The sequence below is a fragment of the Pogona vitticeps genome, chromosome 5 (genome assembly GCF_051106095.1).
Source record: "Pogona vitticeps strain Pit_001003342236 chromosome 5, PviZW2.1, whole genome shotgun sequence".
NCBI classification, from domain to species: Eukaryota; Metazoa; Chordata; class Lepidosauria; order Squamata; family Agamidae; genus Pogona; species Pogona vitticeps.
In genome coordinates, this window is record NC_135787.1 from 122,961,809 (window position 1) to 122,970,681 (window position 8,873).

Below are 8,873 nucleotides of genomic sequence, written 5' to 3' on the forward strand. Positions count from 1 at the left end.
ATTGTCTTTGCCTTCTGTTTCTCAACAGCAATTTCCTGTGGCTTCTAATCTTTATCCTCTTGGTTCCTCCTCACAGGCACAATGAAGGCCAAAGAGGATGATAAATGTGGCACAGTTTTAGAAGACGGGCCCCTTCAAGTGGGGAAAGGTGTTCGCTTATCATAGCAAATTCTTTTCCTATGTGTTTTGCTACAGGAATTGGCCAAAATTAACAAATTTGTTCAGTTTTTCAAGACTGAAGGAATGTGTAGTTTTATGCAGAAGGAGCTGAGCCCAATTAATTTCCCCATGAGATGTGGAACCTAAGACCCCTAATATAGAAACCCATTTGAGATGCCAAAGATGTAATCACTCAACATGATCATACAAAATCCCAAACATGTACAAAACTATGATCTACAGCTCCGGTATAGCAAACGAATTACTTATATCATGAAAAACATTACAAAGAGATGACAAGCCAAAATTCAAGGTTGCATACCTCAAATATTTATCAAATGAAACCTTTTTTTTAAAAGTGTGCTAAAAAGAGAGAGAAGATATCAAAGTAAGTGAGCATCGTCTTAAAATACACATGATTGATGTTGGCTGTTCATTGCCCAGAAGAGCACAGATGATCCTAGAAAAGTATTCAGCTGCTCCTTCCTTGTAGTGCACCATCATGTCTGCAGAATCAGTTCAGTAGGGCTCTTGAAGCTTTTGAGTGTCACTGTTAAAACCTCCAGTGACTATTGAATCTGTCTTTAGGAAGCACCCATCCATGTGACATTTGAAACTACTGCAGTTCTCTGAAAGAGCAGCTAATGTCATTTCAAGGTCTGACTGTTTTTCCTTGTTGCAGTCAGAAAGCATACCAGCAAGATATTTTAAGGAGGGGGTCCTCTAAAGCACTGGCTCTTTCCCCACACCAAGCTATAGTAAAACAAGGATTGATTTGAAGAAGACGTTTTAGGCCAATGTTAAACACTCTTGAAGACTGAAAGAATATTGGAAATTGAGGCACCTTGTTCCTCTGTGTTGTGTCAAGCCAGACCTAGCCCCACCAACTTTTTCTGTTAAAGACAGCGAGAAATGTTGCCAGTCTGATTATGGAACCTTGAAATTGACACAAACAAATGTAGCAATGTCAAATGCTCTAATTGGTCCACTTAAAAATGCCCATTCCAAAATAACATTCATGACAAAAGCTTGATAGCAGATCATGACTGCTAGACTGCTCAAGTACTTTAGGTTAAATTACAAATAAATAGACCTTTGTCCATGAGCTGACAGTGCTTCCACTGGGTGAGCCATTATTACTGTCAGTAAAACCAATACCTCCGTTGTCCTTGCAGCTGTCTGTTACTTTCAAAGCCAGCTCCAAAATGTAGAGGAACCTATCAGAACCAGATTTTCAGTGGTGAAGAGAGGGCAAAGGGAGGGAAAGAACTCTTCTGGGTACTACAGTGGGGTCTTGACTTAAGAACGGCTTGAGGTAAGAACATTTTGACTTAAGAACCGCTCTCATAGAAAAATATTGACTTGACTTACATACTTAGATTTGAGTTAAGAACTGAAAAAAACCACGTGGGAGGCAGGGAAAGTGCAAAATGTGAACTTTCAGTTAACTGTTGGCCAGTGAAAAGTGTGCCTGTCTGCTTCCTCACTCCTCCCAGCGTTTAGAGAGTGGATTGGGAGACAGTCTTCGGACTGCCTGGTACTGTCCTGCCTGGACTGTATTTTCCCTGCCTTCCCTGAACCTTTCTTGACCTAAGAAAAAAAGAAACAAGATATCCCCCTCTAGTGGTCGAAGGCGGAATAGCAGCTTCCCATTAGTTTCTATGGACGGAAAAGAGCAGATACGGATCAAATGGTTTTCAATGCATTCCTATGGGAAATGCAGATTTGACCTGAGAACTTTTTGACTTGAGAACCGCCTTCCAATACGGATTAAGTTCTCAAGTCAAGACCCTACTGTATGCTGCTAATGTGAGTTTAGATTTAGGCCATTAGAGATATACAAACTTAAAGAATGTTAGGGAATAGAATCTTACAAAGAGGAATGTGTCCAGTGTTGTGCAGTGGACAGAGTGACAGACTATGATTCAGGAGACCCTGGGTTCAAATCCTCACTTGCCCATGGAAACTCATGGGTTAATGAACTGGTAAAGCATCTCCTTAAACATTTCATTTACCTTGAAAGCCCTATTAGGGTCACTGCAAGTTGGATGTGATTTGAGGGCACATAATACACAGGAGAAATGACATAGAAATAGGAGATTGGTATGGCTAATCATACTTTTTTGGGTTTTTAGTTTCTTCTTTGCACATTTGAAAAATGATTGTGTTCTTATCTGAATCTTAAAACATGTAAGTTGAAATCTTGTTGCTTAGAGTAATGAGTGTCAGTAGAGTAGCCCTTTGAATTGGTGGAAATTTTAGTCACCTCCTCCATAGTTTTCATTGATTCAGATGGACCTACTCTAGCTGTAAATTACTTCAGCATAGTAATAATGAACTTAGAACTGTAGAGCTAGAAGGGACCCTACGGATAATCAAGTCCAGCCCCTGTCAAGGGGGCACAGTGGGGAATAAAATTCCCAACCTCTGGCTCTGCAGCCAGGTGCTATTCACAACTTCAGTATGAATCAATAGAACCCTGCTCTAATGTGATTTACTATGGCAAGCAACAGGATTTCATCTATAAGGAGTAGCCTTTGACAGTCTCATGCAAAGCAACCAGTTTCATGCCCCTAGTGCAAGCAAAGGGTGGTCATACAGTACATTACATTGCTGCTTCTTTATTTGTGTCAGAAGCAACCCAGTAGTGCTTTTGGAAAGGAAAGAATCAGCTGACAGGGTGCTAGCATTGCCCAGGGACATCTAAATCTGGTCACAGTTCTCACATTCTTTGGGGAGGTTACTCCTGTGACCCCCATTAGAGTACTGAAAACAAAAGATTCTGGCATATAAATGGACCCATCTTTGGGTGCTATCAGACTGTATCGCTCACCACCCCACATTACTGGATACGACTGGGTTTTTTTAAGACAGTGGTTACTATAATGATCTCACGTCAAGATATGGGTAAATTCTACTCCATATTACGAACAGGATCAGCTCAAGAACAAACTGCTGCTTCCAGCAACAGCTCCATATTTCCAGTAATATCTTGTTTTACACCTGCAAACAATGTCTTGTATATATGCAATGTTGAAAGGCTAGTCCTCCCATGAAGGCCAGTCCCATTGAGCAGAGTGAGGTGGCTCCTTCAAGCACCAGGTTTTCCTTATCACGAAAGAACATCAAATGGTTAGTTGTTTCATTTGATATTGTTGTACTTTTTACTGTTTAGGATAGGGAGATACCTGTCATGATTTATTTCAATAAACAAAAGGCAGAGTCCAATAAGCCAGTCCAAGGTCAGAAGCCAGAGAATCAGTCAGAACCAGCAATAATAATGCTGGCGTCAAGGAATCACAAAGGTAAGTCCACGTCCAGCCCAAGGGTCAAGATAGCTCCAGGAAACACCAAGACAAGTAAAGACAACACTTGTTTCCTGCACTGATTCATCACGGGAGCTTGCCTTATATGAGGTCTATGCCTTTACATTGCTCTCAGCTGAAGTCCTTAGATAGAATCCTTCAGTAATTACACATTGGTCTCAGCTGAGTGCTTAAGTGAAACACTACACTGCCCAATGTGGTGTAGGGAATACAGTGACAGACTAGGACTCAGGAGTCCTGGGTTTGAATCCCCACTCAGCTATGGAAGCTCACTGAAGAAGCAGAAATGCCCAAACTACTCCTTAGATATTTCACTTACCTTGGAAGTCCTATTAGAATTTGAATGAGTGAGTTTCAACTTGATGGCATATAACAAGGATGGGGAAGTTTTAGATAGTGTGCTAAACCAGTGGTCCCCAACCTTGGGCCTCCAAATGTTCTTGGACTTCAACTCCCAGAAGCCTTCACCACCACCTCTACTAGCCAGGAGTTCTGGGAGTTGAAGTCCAAGAACATCTGGAGGCCCAAGGTTGGGGACCACTGTGCTAAACTAACTGTAGACACTATGCATACCGACATTAAGAGGGCATTACTAGCTGCTTCATCTCAGGTGACAAAAATGACATGAAATGGTCATGGATGGTGAGGAAATCCAACTGTCAACCAAAGTGGCAGATAAAGGTAATTATCTGCCAAATGATGATTTGCCACCAGATCATATAACCATTTGTAAGATATCCAGTGTCATCATCTCAAATGTTTTGGAGAAATCTAAGGAATAGAACCACAACCAGTATGTGTTTGCCCTTGTTGTGTTCAGATCCCCGTAAGCTTGCAGGGCCCACTGCTTATACCCATACTTGGCTCCCTTTAGAAAACAAACAAACCTGGTTTGATGCTGTAAGCAACCCCTGCCTAGTTGAGGCTAGCTGCCACGTTAATTTCCATAATGCCTCCAAACTGACATCAGTTTGGAAGTATTTGGTGGTTGCCAGGGCCAACTGTCCAGCAGTGCTACAAGTGCTCTTTACAGCCATTCGGGTTTCTGGCACTGCCACCAGTGAAATTCACCATGGCATATCTGTGGTGGAGGGGGATTCATCAGAGGTCGCTTTGATTAGGAACCCCTTCAGACCTAGAGCATGGGAGCGGCAAGGTCCTCACTATTGGACTGGACAGTACAGATGATATACATACTAATAACCTCCAATTTTGTAAAATATTTGCCTGACATTTTCTAGTACTATTAACTAGAGTTCTTGTATGGATGAGAATGATTTTTGTGCAAATTTCTGCAAAAGAATGTGTTGCAGAGACATTTTGTGCACACTTCATCCACCTCGTTGGAAACGCACGCTTTGTCTGACTCATGCTAGAGAGAAGGAGTCTTGTGGGCCTTTAAATTTACTCAATGAGATGTTCAGCCCATTTGAGATAGCATCCCTTGGCAAGAAGGAAAAAGGAGTAATAGCCTTCTTCACATACTGTATCGAGTGGCCACATGCACCAAGTAAGCCCGTTACAACAAACCATGACAGGAGAGCAGGCTTTGCTCAGCTTAGGACTTGTAGGGGAGGAGTCCTCTGGATATGTCCCCAGGATCTCTCATTTTCAGTTCTATGAGTGCTCTGGAGTAGGCCATGAGAGTTTGTGAGGCGCATATTTTAGACTTCATGTACTGAATCACTGATGTCGGCATCCCCATTGACCTTCATTTTATTTTTTCAGCACTGTATTATTATTTTCTTGCTGCACCTGGCAGAATGAAAATTAAATCTGATGAGTACTAAGAGGTCCCGTTGACAATTGGTAACTGTATGTAACTCATATCAAGCCCACTGCGGTGGGCTGTCAGGTGTTTTAATAAAACATGTTCGCTACGATTTCTATATTTTAATTTGAATTAATAACTTCTCAAAGCTTTTTCCCCCAGAACCTCAACAGGTCTTCAGTGGGCTAAAATTTAATGAAACAGTGGCATCCAGTGGGGAATGGAAATGCATATTTTGCAGAATATATTCCTCTTTATATGTTTTAAGCACTTCTCATTTCATCAAAGTGTTAACATGGGTACATGAATGCAAAAATCCAGACTCAGGAGGATATATCTGGTTTACAGTATGTCATATAGGGCTTCTCTTCACATAGATATTTAAAATTCTTGGCAGCTCTGTAACGTTGCCCTATCTCTATTTTTATTGGCTGGCCTGCTTTCATTTCATGATTGTGCTTTTTGAATCATTATCAGCTTGTGACAGGGAGTTATTCTCCTGCTATCTTCTCTGGGGGGAAAAATTGAAAGAAGGCAATACAGACAGTTCCATCCTGTATACTTTGGAAGTGCATATGATTAAAGTCTTGGAGAAATGAATTCATTGTGTGCTGAGTATAGAAGCATATAACATAGCTATAGTTAAGACAAAACCAATCGTTCTTCTCTGTTGAATCCTTTTTATGGATTCATTAACACAGACAGATAGCTAGAAAGCAATTGCTGAGGAATAATAGGGCCCTGTTCATGGGTTTCCCTGGCTGGCTACTGTTGGAGAAACTGGGATGAATTAGCTGGCTTCTGGCCCGATTAATTGAAGCTTTTCATAAGTTTTTATATTTCCCTTTTCTTAGGGAAGCCCTAGGGGGCAATATGCAGTTGTTGCCTAACTAGTGGTGAACATTTATTGGTAAGATACCATGTCAGAGGTATGGGTAAGTCCAGAGATTGGAAATAATTTGTTAAAGTATAATTTATTTTTCTTAATACATTAATTCTTGGTTTTATCGTGTAGCATGGTATAATGGACCACAACACAGGTAATTATAAAAAAAGACAGGAGGATTTAAAAAGTGGATTTATTCTGGAAGACTGAAAATATTCTAGACAGGGAGGGTGACCGTAGGCATCCTTCAGAGACTATGGTAACGTGCTCTGAATAGAGGAGTTGGAACAGTGTCTAGTGTGGCTGAGAAGGCCAATTCGAGAGTGACAATCCCTTCCACATGGAAGACAAATACAATCTGTCCCCTGTCCAGCTCCCTGATTTTGTTTGTTTCAGGACTGTCTCTTTGCCTCGGCCTGCTGGACAAGTATCTCTTCAAATTGGGAGAGGCCATGCTGCAGGCTCAGATGTCAAGGTGAGGGGACAGGTTCTTCTTGTTGGAGTATGCAGATCAATTGTGTCCCAGTATGCAGTGAGTGATTCTGCCAATCATTCAGTTCTACCCTGCTATTGGGCGCTATTGTGCATTGATCACTTCCTGCCAACCAAAGCAGTCAACAAAACACCATTTGAACTTTGGCATCGACACAAGCCAACTGTCAAACATCTGAGAGTGTTTGGGTGCAAAGTGTTTGCACATGTACCTAAAGAGAAGAGGTCCAAACTCAAGTCCAAAGCTGAAGAAGGGGTTTTACTTGGCTATACACTGGGATGCAAGGGCTACAAGATCCTGTACCCAAAAACAGGTAAAGTTGACATTTGCAAAGTGGTGTATTTTGATGAAAGAGAGCCCAGTGACCAGAGTCCTCACGATTGCCATGGGGAGAATGAATATGAGGGAGACCAACCCGAGCTCCACTATCCCATGTTCCGAGATGCAGTCGACACTGAAACCCAGAGAGAAGAGGGTGTCCAAGTCGCAACTCCATCAGAGTCAGACGATGAAGAGGCTAGTGCACGAGATGAGGCTGAGATGCTGGGAGACGTTCCGGAGTCAACGCCAAGTCCAGAACCAGTCCGGAGACGTTCATTGAGACTGAACAAGGGAGTTTCAGCAAAGTGACTGTCCTACCTCACAGGGGTATCACTACCAAAAGAACCTGCATCATGGAATGAAGTGCAGCAGCTGCCTGCAGCAGAAGCAAACAAGTGGAAAACAGCAGTGCAAGAGGAATTTGATAGACTACAAAGGAACAAGACGTGGACTCTTGAAATTTGCCAGTCGGCAGGAGGGCCATCAGTTGCAAATGGGTCTTCAAGGCCAAGAAGATGAAAGAGGATATGTACAAAGGTACAAAGCTAGGCTTGTTGCAAAGGGCTACTCTCAAAGATATGGAGAGGACTTTGATAAAACTTTTGCTCCAGTTGTCAAGCACACCACCATTAGGGTGCTTCTAAGCCTAGCTGCTTCCAGAAAAATGCATGTTGAACATCTGGATGTGAAAACTGCATTTTTGCCTGGAGAAATTGAGGGGGAACTATACATGCAACAGCCTCCTGGCTTCACAAATCCCAAGTACAAGGATCTAGTGTGTAAACTTCAGAAGGAGATCTATGGCTTAAAGCAGGGAGTGAAAGGATGGAGTGAGAAGCTGAACAAGATGCTGTTAAGCCAAGGCTTCATCAAAAGTAAAGCAGACCCCTGTCTCTTCACACAAAACAAAGATGCAGACGTGTGCATCCTTACATATGTGGATACCTGATGCTTTGTTGTGAAGATCAACGAGATATCAAAGAGATTGTATACAACCTTAACAAAGAAGTGGAAGTAAAGTGACTTGGACAAGCCAGCTATTACTTAAGGATACAAATTGAGATAGAAGTTTTCTTCTGAGCGAAAGGGAAAAGATTCATGACTTGGTGGAAAGCCTTGGACTGCAGGATGCCAATCCTGTATCCACCCCTATGGAAAGTGGCTTTCATAAACAGAGAGAACCAAGTGAACTCTTGCACAACAGCCATGGCTACAGAGAAGCCATAGGAAAGATGCTGTATCTTTCCACAATGACAAGACTAGATATTGCAGTGGTGGTGGGCATTCTTTGCTGAAGGACCAACTCACCGACCCAAAGAGTCTGGACTAGGGTTAAGTGGGTGGTGAGATATCTAAAGGGTACTGCATATTTGAAGCTTAAATTACCATCTACAGAAAATTCTAGACTAGTGGGTTTTACTGATGCAGATTGAGCAGAAGACATAGCCCATCGTAAATTCACTAGTGGGTATATATTTGCCTGTGGGAATGGATCAATGAGTTGGATTAGTCGCAAGCAAGGTGGCATAGCTCGCTCTTCTACAGAGGTGAAGTACATCTCAGCTGCAGCAGCTTGTGATGAAACTATATGGATCAAACTCTTGCTTGCAGACCTCAAAGTAGATTAACCTACTCGAATTAGGGTTTTTGAGGACAATCAAAGTTGCATCAGTCTTTCCATGTCAGAAAAGACAGGTGGGCACACATAACGCATTGGTGTTAAGCACCAAATCATAAGAGAGATGCAAACAGAAGGACTGGTATAATTGGAGTATTATCCCACTAAGGACATGGCCGCAGATATCCTAACTAAGCTGTTGGCTAGGGATAGATTTCAACATTTGCAGGAGAAATTGAATGATTGATTCAGGAACACAGTGATCTGAGAAGGAGTGTTGGAGTATGCAGATCAATTGT